The sequence below is a fragment of the Moschus berezovskii genome, chromosome 24 (assembly GCF_049115385.1).
Source record: "Moschus berezovskii isolate FMDL1 chromosome 24, NW_MosBer_1.0, whole genome shotgun sequence".
Taxonomy (NCBI): domain Eukaryota; kingdom Metazoa; phylum Chordata; class Mammalia; order Artiodactyla; family Moschidae; genus Moschus; species Moschus berezovskii.
In genome coordinates, this window is record NC_142483.1 from 34,620,133 (window position 1) to 34,637,411 (window position 17,279).

Genomic DNA, 17,279 nt, shown 5'->3' on the forward strand with positions numbered 1-17,279 from the left:
TTAAATTGAGCATTGAAAAATGTTTTTTTCTCATTTATATTTGTTAATCATGTTTAAAATAGCACTGTTTGCATCCTCAGAGTGTACTGGGTGCTAACTGGACATCGTTATGCAGAGAACACCACATAAAAACGCTTCTCCATTTTCCATATATGTGTCTGGGCACACTTAAAATGCAACAGATTCATACATAAATTATAAGCACCTCATCACTGTCAAACTTCTAATCTATGATGAGAAATTAAAAAAAATTTTAAATGGAGAAATCTCTATGTTGAATCCGTTTCCCCTTCCTGTTTGTGAAATGAAGTATTGAAGTGAACTTAAAGGGAGTAGACTCGTGCTTCATGCTCAAAGGTAAGTCAAACCTCTACTGTTTACTGTTCCTACTGACCTTGATCAAATTGCTCAACTCTGCTGGGAACTGAATTGTGTATCTAGAGGATTAAGCAGTGCCACCCAGCATTTTGAGTTAGACACACCTACAGTAACTGCTATGGCTTTGATACTGTGTCCTTTTTAGTTAAAATGGTAACCGCCATTCTGCAAAGGGAAGCCTCAGAGGCTTGAAAACCTGGTTATTCTACTCTTTTTGTATTGATTTCCCCTTTTCCCCCATTTATCTTGTTTATAACAAAAATTGACAAGCATTTTAACAGGGATGTATGCAGAGTTCCAAAGAATAACAAGGAGAGATAAGAAAGCCTTCCTCAGTGATCAGTGCAAAGAAATAGATGAAAACAACAGAATAGGAAAAACAAGAGATATTTTCAAGAAAATTAGAGATTCCGAGGGAACATTTCGTGCAAAGATGGGCTCAATAAAGGACAGAAATGGTATGGATCTAACAGAAGCAGAAGATATTAAGAAGAGGTGGCAAGAATACACAGAAGAACTGTACAAAAAAGATCTTCACGACCAAGATAGTCACGATAACGTGATCATTGACCTAGAGCCAGACATCTTGGAATGTGAAGTCAAGTGGGTCTTAGAGAGCATCACTACAAACAAAGCTAGTGGAGGTGATGGAATTCCAGTTGAGCTATTTCAAATCTTGAACGATGATGCTGTGAAAGTGCTGCACTCAATATGCCAGCAGATTTGGAAAACTCAGCAGTGGCCACAGGACTGGAAAAGGTCAGTCTTCATTCCAATCCCAAAGAAAGGCAATGCCAAAGAATGCTCAAACTACCGCACAATTGCACTCATCTCACACGCTAGCAAAGTGATGCTCAAAATTCTCCAAGCCAGGCTTCAGCAATATGTGAACCGTGAACTCCCAGATGTTCAAGCAGGTTTTAGAAAAGGCAGAGGCACCAGAGATCAAATTGTCAACATCCGCTGGATCATGGAGAAAGCAAGAAAGTTCCAGAAAAACATCTATTTCTGCTTCATTGACTATGCCAAAGCTTTTGACTGTGTGGATCACAGTAAACTGGAGAATTCTGAAAGAGATGGGAATCCCAGACCACCTGACCTGCCTCTTGAGAAACCTGTATGCAGGTCAGGAAGAAACAGTCAGAACTGGACATGGAACAACAGACTGGTTCCAAATAGGAAAAGGAGTGCGTCAAGGCTGTATATTGTCACCCTGCTTATGTAACTTATATGCAGAGTACATCATGAGGAACTCTGGGCTGGAAGAAGCACAAGCTGGAATCAAGATTGCTGGGAGAAATATCAATAATCTCAGATATGCTGATGACACTACCTTTATGACAGAAAGTGAAGAGGAACTGAAAAGCCTCTTGATGAAAGTGAAAGAGGAGAGTGAAAAGGTTGGCTTGAAACTCAACATTCAGAAAACAAAGGTCATGGCATGTGGTCCCATCACTTCATGGGAAATTGATGGAAAAACAGTGGAAACAGTGTCAGACTTTATTTTTCTGGGCTCCAAAATCACTGCAGATGCTGATTGCAGCCATGAAATTAAAAGACACTTACTCCTTGGAAGGAAAGTTATGACCAACCTAGATAGCATATTAAAAAGCAGAGACATTACTTTGCCAACCAAGGTCCGTCTAGTCAAGGCTATGGTTTTTCCCGTGGTCATGTATGGATGTGAGAGTTGGACTGTGAAGAAAGCTGATCGCCAAAGAATTGATGCTTTTGAACTGTGGTGTTGGAGAAGACTCTTGAGAGTCCCTTGTACCGCAAGGAGATCCAACCAGTCCATTCTAAGGGAGATCGATCCTGGGTGTTCATTGGAAGGAATGATGCTAAAGCTGAGACTGCAATACTTTGGCCACCTCATGCGACGAGTTGACTCACTGGAAAAAACTGATGCTGGGAAAGGTTGAGGGCGGGAGGAGAAGGGGACGACTGAGGATGAGATGGCTGGATGGCATCACCGACTCTGTGGACTTGAGTCTGAGTGAGCTCCGGGAGTTGGTGATGGACAGGGAGGCCTGGCGTGCTGTGATTCACGAGGTTGCGGAGAGTCGGACACGACTGAGTGGCTGAACTGAACTGAACTGATTTAATTTCTCTAGAATCTTCTGAGCCTTCTTCCTGATTGTGCACATGTGTGTCTATCTATGAGTGTGTCTCGGCGTGTGTGTGCATCTTGTGTACATGGCTTCTTGCCTAAGGCGTGTCCATGCACCTCTGTGCTCATGTTGGTGTTAGCCACACGTGTGCATGTGTGTGTTGCACACGTGGGTGAGCTTGATTGTGTGAAGTGTGTGTGTGCATGGACATACACTGTGTGCTAGGTGTCAGGGCATCTTCACTCATGTGTGTGAGTGTCTGTGTGCATCATGGTCCGTTCACACGCGATGTGTGTGCACATTATGTGCTGGTGTGTGTGTTTGTGTACAGGTGCGTGTTCTTGACTTGCGTGCCTGTGTATATTTGTGGCATTTTGGTGGGTGAGCAGGGAGACTCGAATGACATCTGTGTGCATGTGTGTACATGCGCACACAGGATGAGAAGCTGGATGTATTCATCAGACTGTGCATAGTTGGACGCCTTTACCTAAGCCGTGAGAAGGCGGTGTACTGTCTGCAGCCATCTGTGAGTTCATAGCAAATGCTTTGAAATCTAGTGGCTGGAGCTAGCACAGATTTAGCCTTTGCTCTCTTTCTACCATGGGACTCCTTTTTACTGTGTTGTGCGAGAACCATTTTAAGTCCCACCAACACTCCCCTTAACCGTCATTTCTGCTGTGTGAAATCTGTGGTTGAAACTAAGAGCGCTTTGGAGGAAGAATACAGGTGGGTGAGGAGAAGGTATTTATTCTGTTACTTAATAGTCTTACTTTGGCATTTTAGAGTTTTTGCTCTTAGGTAATACGCGGAACTTTGAGTCTTCAGAAAAGAAAGACTATCCTTTGAATTGATCATTTCACTAACACAGTATTTGATTAACCTCAACAGATGCTTGATTTGAAACATTTTCAGTTAATGTTTATAAGGCTCCATTTATGGCAGGAGACACAGGAGATGCAGGTTCAATCCCTGGGTCAGGAAGATCCCTTGAAGGAGGGAGTGGTAAGACAGTGATGTGTCCCCTGGCATTGCTGGGAGAATCCCAAGGACAAAGGAGCCTGGCAGGGCCCAGGGGTCCATGGATCCGCAGAGTCAGACACAACTGAGCACGATTCATGCCACTCTGATAAAGAACACTCGGTATTCTTTGTCAAGAGAAAGCACTGATCATAGTAAACACCCTCTTCCAACAACACAAGAGATGACTCTACACATGGACATCATCAGATGGCCAACACTGAACCAGATTGATTATATTCTTTACAGCCAATGATGGAGACACTCTATACAGTCAGTAAAAACAAGACCTGAAGCTGATGGTGGCTTAGATCATGAGAATCTTATTACAAAATTCAGGCTTAAATTGAACAAAGAAAGGAAAACCATTAGGCCATTCAGGTATGACCTAAATCAAATCCCTTATGATTAGACAGTGAAGGTAACAAAAGATCCAAGGGGTCAGACCTGATGGACAGAGTGCCTGAAGAACTATGGACAGAGGATCATAACACTGTACAGGAGGCAATAACCAAAACCATCCCAAAGAAAGAGAAATGCAAGAAGGCAAAGTGGTTGTCTGAGGAGGCTTTACAAATAGCAGAGGAAAGAAGAGAAGTGAAAGGCAAGGGACAAAGGAAGAGATACACCCAACTGAACGCGGAGTTCCAGAGAATAGCATGGAGAAATATGAAGGCCTTCTTAAGAGAACAATGCAAAGAAGTAGAAGAGAGCAATAGAATGGAAAAGAATAGAGATCTCTTCAAGAAAATCTGAGATACCAGGGGGATATTTCATGCAAGGATGGGCATGATAAAGGAAAGAAGCAGTAAGGACTTAACAAGAGCAGAAGAGATTAAGAAGAGGTGGCAAGAATACACAGAACTATACCAAAAAAAAAAAAAATTCTAATGACACAGTGGTGTGGTCACTCACCTAGAGCCAGACATGCTGAAGTCAAGTTGGCCTTAGAAAGCATTACTATGAACAAAGCTAGTGGCGATGATGGAATTACAGCTGAGCTATTTCAAACCCTGAGAGATGATGCCATGACAGTGCTGCACTCAATATGTCAGCAAATTTTGAAAGTTCAGCAGTGACCACAGGACCGGAAAAAGTCAGTTTTTACTCCAATCCCAAAAATGGAGAATGCCAAGGGATGTTCAAACTATTATACAATTGCATTCATTCCACATGCTAACAAGGTTATGCTCAAAATCTTTCAAGCTAGGCTTCAGCAGTATATGAACCAAGAACTTCCAGATGTTGAAGCTGAATTTAAAAAAGGCAGGGGAACCAGAGATCAAATTGCTAGCATCTTTTGGATCATAGAAAAAGCAAGAAAATTCCAGAAAAACATCTATTTCTGCTTCACTGACTACACTAAAGCTTTTGACTGTATGGATCACAACAAACTATAGAAAATTCTTAAAGAGATGGGAATAACAGAACACCTTACTTGTCTCCTTAGAAACCTGTAGGTGGCTCAAGAAGCAGCAGTTAGAACCAGCCATGGAACAACAGACTAGTTCCAAGTTGGGGAAGGAGTATGTCAAGCCTGTATGTTGCCACTTGCCCACTTAACTTATATGCAGAGTACATCATGTGAAATGCTGGGCTGGATGAATCACAACCTGGAATCAAGATTGCTAGGAGAAATACCAACAACCTCAGATATGCAGATGATACCCTCTAATGGCAGAAAGTGAAATGGAACTAAAGAGCCTCTTGATGAGGGTAAAAGAGGAGAGTGAAAAAGTTGGCTTAAACGCTAGCGTTCAAAAAAACTAAGATCATGGCATCAGATCCCATTACTACATAGCAAATAGAAGGGGGGAAAATGGAGACAGTGACAGATTTTATTTTCTTGGGCTCCAAAATCACTGCAGATGGGGACTGCAGCCAGGAAATGTAAAGATGTTTGCTCCTTGGAAGGAAAGCTATGAGAAAACTATACAACATGTTAAAAAGCAGAGACATAACTTTGCCAACAAAGGTTCATCTAGTCAAAGCTATGGTTTTTCCAGTAGTCATGTATGGACGTGAAAGGTGGACCATTAAGAAGACTGAGCATTGAAGAATTGATGCTTTCAAATTGTGATGCTGGAAAAGACTCTTGAGAGTCCCTTGGACCACAGGGAGGTCAAACCAGTCACTCCTAAAAGAAATCAACCCTGAATATTCTCCAGAAGGGCTGGTGCTAAAGCTGAAGCTCCAATACTTTGGCCACCTAATGTGAAGAACCCATTCATTGGAAAAGACCCTGATGTTGGGAAAGATTGAAGGCAGGAAGAAAAGGGGTGACAGAGGATGAGACGGTTAGATAGCATCACTGACTCAATGAACGTGAAATAGAGCAAACTCTGGGAGACAGTGAGGGACAGGGGAGTCCTGTGCGCTGCAGTCCATGGGGTCGTGAAGAGTCAGACACAACTTAGAGATTGAACCAGAACAACAAATTATTCTTTAGCAAAAATGTCAGAATAGAGCTTGCAAGTCCTTTTCCTTGGAAAGAATTTTCTTTGTTCCTAGTTAAGCTAGCTTTCCAAATTAGCTTTTGCTAGTTGAAGAATTGTTTGTTTTTTTTTTTTTAAAAAGGCAATGGCTTTGCAGTCAAAGGGGTCCCTCTGGAAAAACCACATATTTGGTTAAATCCCTAATCTTTGAAATTATTTCTTCATGACATCATATGAACACCCACAATATTTTGGTCAGCCTTGTAGAATAAGGAGTTAGATTATATGTTGTTTTATGATCCCCTCTCTGTGTCTTTTCTTTTTTAAAAAAACAGGAGTAGCTTTGGCTGCTTCTTTTTTTTTAACCATATCCCACACACCAAGTTATGTAGTAAGTTTGCTATAAACTTGCTGTCATTGAAATTTTATGAAGAAAACTTTCAAAAAAACTAGTATTATTCAGTCAGGTTATATTTGAAACATGTTGGTATAGATTATTTTCTGCAAAGAACCAGGATACTTCAATTCCACATTACCCAAAAGAGTGAGTTTTCTGCTTCTGCAGAATACTGAAGTATGTAAATACTCAGTACTTACTGGCATCATGAGAGACAAGATTTGAGGAATAAAATACTGCTTAACTACCTAAAGTTTCTAGAAATGAATGAAATTTTCAAACATTACTAAAAAGGAGCAGAGAAGTTTAGGTCATCTTTTAGTTCATATTCTATAGGAGTATGAGTTCTCCCTTTGAAGAAAATGCAGGCAAGTTATGTTTCTTAGTTGACACTATCAAAACCAAAAGTTAGAAATGTGAATATTGTGATCAAGAATTGATCAACAGGCCACTTCCATTACAAATTTGATTAATTTTTCTAGATCCATGGCTACTCTCTCTATTCTTCTGATCAAGATTTCTTGATTTATCTTTCCACATTTCTTCTACTTTTGATTATTTCATCCATGATCCCACATTTTTCTTACCCACTTGGGCCTATAGCTAATCTGATAGGGTGATCTCTACTGCCTACATGGTTTAAAGGACACCTTTCAGATCTATATGCATTCTCCAAACTCAGTTTAAGTCAACTAATGTTGATCAGTTTCCTGTATGTAAAATAGAGCTTCAGATTTTGAAGATACACAATCACGGTTTTCTTCCCTATACTTAATTTAGTTATAGCCCCTTAGGTGTAACCACAAAACTTAGTCGATCTATGGCTCCCCATGAATTATCTCACCATAAGACTCAGTTGCTCAGTGGAGTGCTTCAGTGCAAAAATAAAAACAAAATATTTTTAATAAAAGAAGAAAGTCTCCATTTACTTCACTGCTCTTGAGGTAGCCTACTCTTAAGATATCAGCTTCGTGTTTACACAGATTAGCTGATAGAAGCAAGAATGAGAGTAAATTATTAATAGTAAGTGTGTGTTTTTGTGTTTTTTCAGTCATAGCTAATTAATTGTAATGTAATTGTTACTGCATCCTCTTGGAACCATGACCCTGTGTTTCACTGAGTCCAGTTCTTAAAAGAGTTATGCAATTGCACTCATCTCACACGCTAGTAAAGTCATGCTCAAAATTCTCCAAGCCAGGCTTCAGCAATATGTGAACCGTGAACTCCCAGATGTTCAAGCAGGTTTTAGAAAAGGCAGAGGCACCAGAGATCAAATTGCCAACATCCGCTGGATCATGGAGAAAGCAAGAGAGTTCCAGAAAACCATCTATTTCTGCTTCATTGACTATGCCAAAGCCTTTGACTGTGTGCATCACAATAAACTGTGGAACATTCTGAAAGAGATGGGAATACCAGACTACCTGACCTGCCTCTTGAGAAACCTGTATGCAGGTCAGGAAGAAACAGTCAGAACTGTGCATGGAACAACAGACTGGTTTCAAATAGAAAAAGGAGTATGTCAAGGCTGTATATTATCACCTTGCTTATTTAACTTATATGCAGAGTACATCATGAGGAACGCTGGGCTGGTAGAAGCACAAGCTGGAATCAAGATTGCTGGGAGAAATATCAATAATCTCAGATATGCAGATGACACTACCCTTATGGCAGAAAGTGAAGAGGAACTAAAAAGCCTCTTGATGAAAGTGAAAGAGGAGAGTGAAAAGGTTGGCTTGAAGCTCAACATTCAGAAAACAAAGATCATGGCATCTGGTCCCATCACTTCATGGGAAATTGATGGAAAAACAGTGGAAACAGTGTCAGACTTTATTTTTTGGGGCTCCAAAATCACTGCAGATGGTTATTGCAGCCATGAAATTAAAACACGCTTACTCCTTGGAAGGAAAGTTATGACCAACCTTGATAGTATATTAAAAAGCAGAGATATTACTTTGCCAACAAAGGTCCGTCTAGTCAAGGCTATGGTTTTTCCCGTGGTCATGTATGGATGTGAGAGTTGGACTGTGAAGAAAGCTGATCACCGAAGAATTGATGCTTTGAACTGTGGTGTTGGAGAAGACTCTTGAGAGTCCCTTGGACTGCTAGGAGATCCAACCAGTCCATTCTAAAGGAAATCAATCCTGGGTGTTCATTGGAAGGACTGATGCTAAAGCTGAAACTGCAATACTTTGGCCACCTCATGCGAAGAGTTGACTCACTGGAAAAGCTTCTGATGCTAGGAAAGGTTGGCGGCAGGAGGAAATGGGGACGACAGAGAATGAGATGGCTGGATGGCATCACCGACTCGATGGACATGAGTTTGAGTGAACTCTGGGAGTTGGTGATGGACAGAGAGGCCTGGTGTGCTGTGATTCATGGGGTCGCGGAGAGTCGGACACAACTGAGCGACTGAACTGAACTGAACTGAATCTTCCTTACTCAAACTCACTCTTCTACTTTAGGAGTGGAAAGGATAAGGGGAAATTGTACTAAAAGTTGTAACAATAAAGTTGGGTATCATTGCTGATTGCAGATGTCCCGGTTGAGAGAGACACATTCACTAATAAGAGGCAGAGGTAAGTGTGTGGAGACCCGTGAATGATTTTTGCACACATGAGCGACTTGCCTGAAATTGTCATCCATTTTCCAGCCTTTGTGTGTGTGTGTTGTGCTCAGTCGTTCAGTCATGTCTGACTCTTTGCGACCCCTGAACTGTAGCCCACCAGTCTTCTCTGTCCATGGGATTTTCTAGGCAAGATTACTGGAGTGGGTGGCCATTTCCTTCTCCGGGGGTTCTTGAACCCAAGTCTCCTGCATTGGCAGGCAGATCCTTTACCACTGGTGCCAACTGGAAAGCCCTTCAGTTCAGTTCAGTCGCTCAGTCGTGTCCTACTCTCTGTGACCCCATGAATCACAGCACGCCAGGCCTCCCTGTCCATCACCAACTCCCGGAGCTCACTCAAACTCATGTCCACAGAGTCGGTGATGCCATCCAGCCATCTCATTCTCTGTCGTCCCCTTCTCCCGCCCCCAACCTTTCCCAGCATCAGAGTCTTTTCCAGTGAGTCAACTCGTCGCATGAGGTGACCAAAGTATTGGAGTTTCAGCTTTAGCATCAGTCCTTCCAATGAACACCCAGGATTGATCTCCTTTAGAATGGACTGGTTGGATCTCCTTGCAGTACAAGGGACTCTCAAGAGTCTTCTCCAACACCACAGTTCAAAAGCATCGATTCTTCGGCGATCAGCTTTCTTCACAGTCCAACTCTCACTTCAGCTTTATTTACTATGTGCCACTTATCTTCAACAAATTCTACTTAATCAGCATCTACTGAGTGGGGGAAACTATGATAAGCTCTAGGCAGATGCTAATACAGTTGGGTGAACATGTATACAATAAATAATTAAGATCAAGCATTGAGTGAAAAGCTAAATAAAGGAATGCAGGGTTTCTCAGACATGGAAACTCTTGTTTACCTTTCCCTGATCCTTGCGTGTAACTGACATTTATGGGCCCATAGTTGGACTGTTTTTTGACGGTCTTTCTTGTTGGCCCTCTGGGCCCCATCTGCCTGTGTGGCACTTTGGTGCCTGCCTACTCTCCTAGAATCTTCCACATGCCTTCTTGCCTGGACCTTTGCTAACTATCTGCTATTTGAAACAGTTAGCTGTAATCTTGTGCCAGGGCTTCCATGACCAAGTGATTCTGTATTGTTTGTTATCAACTTCAAAGTTAGGGCACTCCATATAAAAGCCTGAACCACTCAATTGTTTAATCACTCCATTTTTCAAGAAAAATCATGAGCATCTATTAGGTTTTAAGCCGTGCTACAAAAAGGAAGTTCCCCATTCAGGAGAAGGCATTTCCTACCTGAAAAATGAACAGAAGGGCAAGGAAACTGTTAATTTCCATATTTCCAAAAGACCACCTGGATTGAGCACTAAAAACCTGTGTTACACATAAAAACACAGACTTAAAACCTCTAAAATGATCTCAAACTTGAAAAGTATTCAGTGAATGATTTCTGATGATGTCAGTGGATATTTGACAAAGACCTTTCTATTTTTTTAGATGGATAAAACATATTCTATTAGCTCAACATGGAATAAATGGCATCACACAAAGGAACTGTAGTGATTGGAATTATAAGAATTAAAACAAAGTGGCATTTTACGGCATAAATTAACACAAATTAGTATCATTAATAACATATTCTAGAAGAACTACTTAAGTGGGTAGCTAATAATTACTTCGATTTTTCGGCTTTTAAAATGGTGCCTCTTAAGTGATAGCAGATGCTTTATAAGAGTTTGCTTTCCTCGATCAGTTTGGTATAACTCCACTGAGTAGACAGTGCCCTGTTAAAGGTCACTGCAGCTATTGCCACACGATCATAAACTCCAAATGAGTGCCTTCTAAATGAATGAAATTTTACTGCAGAATAATTCGGCTCATTTCTGCCAGGCTCCATGTATGCTTTAAAAAATTTCAGGAACCCAATCCTAATAAGCTGTTAGGAACTCAACTTCATTACACAGTTATGGTCACCAATTTTGCTGGGAAATGACATATAAAACCTCTCATCTGAGGAAAACGAGGCAGATTAATGTTGCATAAAACATATACAGTCTGGATTACAAAATCACCAAAGCTATCTCTTGAATAGAAAAGCCATCCTTCTTTTGATGTCTGTAATTGGAAGAAAAATTTCCCTATGGCCTAGTATTTCTTACTCTCACTAAAAGAAAATTCTGCATAGTAGAAGTAAACCTTGGTATAGGGAAATTTTAGTAAATACTGTTTTGTGTGCTTGCTCAGTCATGTCTGACTCTTTGCAACCCCATGGACTCTATCTCACCAGGTTCCTCTGTCCCTGGGATTCTCCAGGCAAGGATACTGGAGTGGGTTGCCATTTCCTCCTCCAAGGGATCTTCCTGACCCAGGGATCAAACCCACATCTTCTGCATCTCCTGTATTGGCAGGCAAACTCTTCACCACTGCACTGCCTGTTTGCTGGCTAGGAAACACAAGTGTTATTTACCATTTTGATGAACCCAGTTGTATTTGCACATTTTATCTTCGAAACTAAAGTACAATTTTTCATAAGATTTTCCAAATAAATTGATGAGATTCATTGGAGGTGAAAAATTAAAATAAAATCAATTTCAGCAAATAATTATTTTCAAGTAAACTGCTGGAAATGGTTGACATGTTTGCAGCGTAAGTGTCCACATGGGAAGCTGGCTGCATGGAACGCCAGCTAGCCTGTGACTGATCTCTTTGTCTTTCATTTCTTCCTCTTCTGCCATCCTTCTCTTAATCCTCTTCAAATACAGTTTTTATCCTGTCACTCTTCTTCTCAAAATCTTTCAACTCTACTTAAGGTGCGTATTCTTGAGCTTCCACTTGTACACTTAACATATCTTTCCAACAAGAGGATTGGTCTGGATGATCCACCCTTAAGGGGTGAATAGGGTAAGTATAGATACTTAGGAGTTGTGCTGTATTGAAATCCATGCATACTGACAAGCCACTGCAACCTTAGCTTTCCCAGTTGCCAGGAGCAGGAAGGATAATAGGAGAGAGTCCAGGATAATGGCAGTAATAGCCTCCCCACTCTGGCCTTCCTCTCTGGGGAGGATATAACAAGCAGGTAAATACTCCCTGCAGGCAAGCAGCTGCAGGGGGTGAAAAGCCTTCAAAATTCCCTAAATTGGATTATCAACTCTTAAATAATCAGGAGCTGATCATTGTACAAACAGTACCTTGAGGCAGAGTTCAAATGCCACTCAAAACAGGAATGAAGCTTCATACCCATGCCTTTATATATATATATATATATATATATATATATATATATATATATATAGGAGTATAGTTGATTAAAATGTTGTGTTAGCTTCAGGTGTACAGCAAAGTGAGTCAGTTATGGTGGTGGTTTAGTCGCTAAGTGGTGTCTGACTCCTTTGAGACCCTGTGGAGTGTAGCATATTAAGCTCCTCTGTCCATGGGACTTCCCAGGCAAGAACACTGGAGTGGGTTGCCATTTCCTCCCCCACAGGATCTTCCTGACCCAGGAATCAAACTCGTGTCTCCTGCATTGCAGGAGACTCTTTACCACTGAGCTCCCAGGGAAACACACATACACATATCCACCCCTTTTTTTAGATTCTCTTCCTGCATAGGCCTTCACAGAGTATTGAGTAGAGTTCCCTGTGCTATACAATAGGTCCTTATTCTTTATCTGTTTGATATATAGTAGTATAACAAAGCTAGTGAAGATGATGGAATTCCGGTTGAGCTATTTCAAATCTTGAAAGATGATGCTGTGAAAGTGCTGCACTCAATATGCCAGCAGATTTGGAAAACTCAGCAGTGGCCACAGGACTGGAAAAGGTCAGTCTTCATTCCAATCCCAAAGAAAGGCAATGCCAAAGAATGCTCAAACTATCGCACAGTTGCACTCATCTCACACGCTAGTAAAGTCATGCTCAAAATTCTCCAAGCCAGGCTTCAGCAATATGTGAACTGTGAACTCCCAGATGTTCAAGCAGGTTTTAGAAAAGGCAGAGGCACCAGAGATCAAATTGCCAACATCCGCTGGATCATGGAGAAAGCAAGAGAGTTCCAGAAAAACATCTATTTCTGCTTCATTGACTATGCCAAAGCCTTTGACTGTGTGCATCACAATAAACTGTGGAACATTCTGAAAGAAATGGGAATACCAGACCACCTGACCTGCCTCTTGAGAAACCTGTATGCAGGTCAGGAAGCAACAGTCAGAACTGTACATGGAACAACAGACTGGTTCCAAATAGGAAAAGGAGTACGTCAAGGCTGTATATTGTCACCTTGCTTATTTAACTTATATACATCATGAGGAACGCTGGGATGGAAGAAGCACAATTGGAATCAAGATTGCCGGGAGAAATATCAATAACCTCAGATATGCAGATGACACCACCCTAATGGCAGAAATTGAAGAGGAACTAAAAAGCCTCTTGATGAAAGTGAAAGAGGAGAGTGCAAAGGTTGGCTTGAAGCTCAACATTCAGAAAACAAAGATCATGGCATCTGGTCCCATCACTTCATGGGAAATGGATGGAAAAACAGTGGAAACAGTGTCAGACTTTATTTTTTGGGGCTCCAAAATCACTGCGGATGCTGACTGCAGCCATGAAATTAAAAGATGCTTACTCCTTGGGAGGAAAGTTATGACCAACCTAGATAGTATATTAAAAAGCAGAGATATTACTTTGCCAACAAAGGTCCGTCTAATCAAGGCTATGGTTTTTTCCGTGGTCATGTGTGGATGTGAGAGTAGGACTGTGAAGAAAGCTGATTGCCGAAGAATTGATGCTTTTGAACTGTGGTGTTGGAGAAGACTCTTGAGAGTCCCACGTACTGCAAGGAGATCCAACCAGTCCATTCTAAAGGAGATCAATCCTGGATGTTCATTGGAAGGACTGATGCTAAAGCTGAAACTGCAATACTTTGGCCACCTCATGCGAAGAGTTGACTCACTGGAAAAGACTCTGATGCTGGGAAAGGTTGGGGGCGGGAGGAGAAGGAGACGACAGAGAATGAGATGGCTGGATGGCATCACCGACTCGATGGACATGAGTTTGAGTGAACTCCGGGAGTTGGTGATGGACAGGGAGGCCTGGCGTGCTGTGATTCATGGGGTCGCGGAGAGGCAGACATGACTGAGCGACTGAACTGAACTGAACTGAGTATGTATACATCAGTCCCAATTTCCCAATTTGCATCTCCCACCACCCCTGGTAACCATAAGTTTCTTTTCTACATCTGTGACTCTACTTCTGTTTTGTAAATAAGTTCATTTGTACCTTTTTTAGATTCCACATATAAACCATGATATTTGTCTTTCTCCAAATTAACTTCACTCAGTATTACTCTAAGTCCATCCTATGTTTCTGCAAATGGCATATTTTGGTCTTTTTTGTGACTGAATAATATTCCACTGTATATATGTACCACATCTACTTTATTCATTCCTCTGTTGATGGACATTTACTTTGCTTCCATGTTCTGGCTATTGTCATTGCTGGTGGGAATGTAAATCGGTGCAGCCACTGTGGAGAACAGTATGGAGTTTCCTTAAAAAAACTAAAACTGGAACTACCATACATGCCAGAAATTCTACTCTTAGGCATATACTCAGAGAAAACCATAATACCCATATTTTCTGAGACAGTATTGCTTAGTATTAACAGCGTAGACTTCGTTAGCACACTGCATGGGTTTGAATCAAAGCTCCAACTTGAACTGGTTATTTGCCCTTGAACAAGTTATTTAAACTCTACTCCTCGATTTCCTCATTTGTTTCACTTTGATTATAATTATAGCTCTGTAACAGTGAATATATGTAAAATGCTCAGAACAGAGCCCAGCACATAGGAAGGAGTACATGATTATTTGCTGTTATTGTAAAAGATTGATTCACTGCATAATATGTTCTAGGAACTGTGCTAGAAACAGGGGTAAAATGAGGAAGGATTTGGCTATCCTGTCCTAAAGATTCCTAATGAATGAAGTGCTCAACCTGTAAAGAAGCATTTACAGGTTAAGGTGGTAAATGCTGTGATGAAGGTGGATATAGGATGCTTTGGAAGCTCAGGACAGGAGTGTTGAAAGCAGGCTTTTAGGGAAGACTTACAGGGAAGGACTGTCTGAGTGTGACTTGAAGGCAGATTTGCCAGAATGCTAAGGAAGCATCCTGATGGAAAAGACCCTGATGCTTGGAAAGATTGACAGCAAGAGGAGAAGGGGACAACAGAAGATGAGATGGTTGGATGCCCTCACCAACTCAATGGACATGAGTTTGAGCAAACTCCAGGACGTGGTGAAGGACAGGGAAACCTGGTGTGCTGCAGTCCATGGGGTCGCAAAGAGTCGGACACAACTGAGCGACTTAACAAAAACAACAAAGGAAGCACCAGCTTTCCAACCCCTCTCTTAGTAAGGTGCCTGGAAATTCTAGGGGTGTACCAGCAGGGGAGAAAATCCAGGAGATAGTCAGATACCATTGCCACTTAAGCATTCCTAGTAACTTGTCTAGAGAGATTCTGGTGGAGAGTGGCCTGGATCTCAAGTCTGAAGTTATTTGTTTTGGTTTATTTTCTTATTCTTAATATTCACTTCCAATATACCTGTTGTATTTACAATTTTATATTTTCTTCTTAAAATAGCCCTTCCAATCTATATAAGCTTCAGGTCCCACAAAATCTCTGTCTACTCCTACCCCTGAAACAAATAGCTTTCATTTAAGGTGGAGGTCCCAGGGGCTGAAGTTGGTAAACAAACCTTTGTTGTCATTGTTTGGTTGCTAAGTCATGTCCGACTCTTTGCAACCCCATGAACTGCTTAAAGGAAGAGATACCACCTTGGGCCAAAGCTCCAAGTTGAAAGAGCTCAGAGCTTTGGGTAATCCCAAAGAAATCTGTAATATATCTGCAATAGCACATTTTAAAGTTGCTCCTACCCCTGCTCAAGAACTTAATTGTGCAGAAATTTGGATACTTGCTTTATTTAATGCTCAATTCACCTTCTCTTGACTTCTTCCACCTTTGGTCGTCATACAGAGAGAGCAGGCTCAGAATATGTGGTTCCATGTTTTACAAGCAGCACTGAAGCTTAAAGAAAGAGATCATGAGGCAGTGTCTCCTTAGATATCAATTGAACAAAAAATCTTCCCCAGCTTTTTACACTGAACACCATAAGTAATAAAAGGATCTGTCTAGGTATATACAATAATATACAATATGTACCATAGTGTACATACAGTAATACTTCTTTGCCTCAGTCATTCTTAAAATAGGCCAGAATGAAATATTAGAAAAGCCCATTGTTCACATGAGTCCATTATTTTTGTTTATGCTCATAATGGCTTTTTAAATATGGGAAATTCGAAAGCAAACATTTTAATCAGTATACTACCTAATGTATAAAATTAGGCAGTATTTTTAGAAGGGAACAAAGAAAAATGATACGCAAATACTAAAATCTTCGTAATGGGGTAAACTTTAAATGAAGAAATCCAGCATATTACATTTGAACTCTTTCAGAACAATATGTTCTGGCCACAGATGTTAATGCATCTCATTTTCCTAAGAGGGAAAAAGAGAAAGAATGAGAAAAACAAACTAACAAATGCCATGGAATTATAAATCAATAAGGGTTATTATGTTCTGTGCTTTTAAACCTCTATTTATTCCACTGGAATATAACATACTGCTTCTTGCTCTAGTGTAGGCTGAGATAAGCCGTGGAGTCAGGTACACTCAGAGACTGTACATATTCTCAATCAATTGCTGAGAGGCCAATGACCTCTTCTTTTTCAAATGAGCTTGAGAAAGATTGGGTTGTTTTTCCAAAATGGAGGAAGTAGATGAGAAGTGCTCATTCTCTGAAAAGAAATCATGTTAATGAAATCACAAAGAGAGCTTTGTTCATCTAAATACCATAAGGTCTATCAGAATTGGTAATAGACCACATAATTGTCTCTTTTATATCTCTGTCCAATCTTTGCTGAGAGGCTGGCCTCTCTCGTCCTCCTAATGAGAAAGAAAACTGGAAGGAACTCAGCTTCGTGATATTTAAAATCCTCCCCAAGGCACGCGGACTCCATAACAACCACAAAAATCTATTACCACATTAATATAATTCTTTGAACTGTTAAGCAAACAGATAAAATATATCAGATAAAATACTGTGCTTCTATAAAAAAGTGAGACTTGTATTATGCTTAATAGTGGTTTTCTAATTAGTTTACAACATCTATGTATATTACTTGGTTAATTACTTTTTATTTTATTTTTTATTTTTTTTAACCATGATAAAATCAATATTTATTGAACACTTAGTGTGTCACACATTGTATTAACCAATTTAAATACATAATTTACTTTTTTTTTTTAA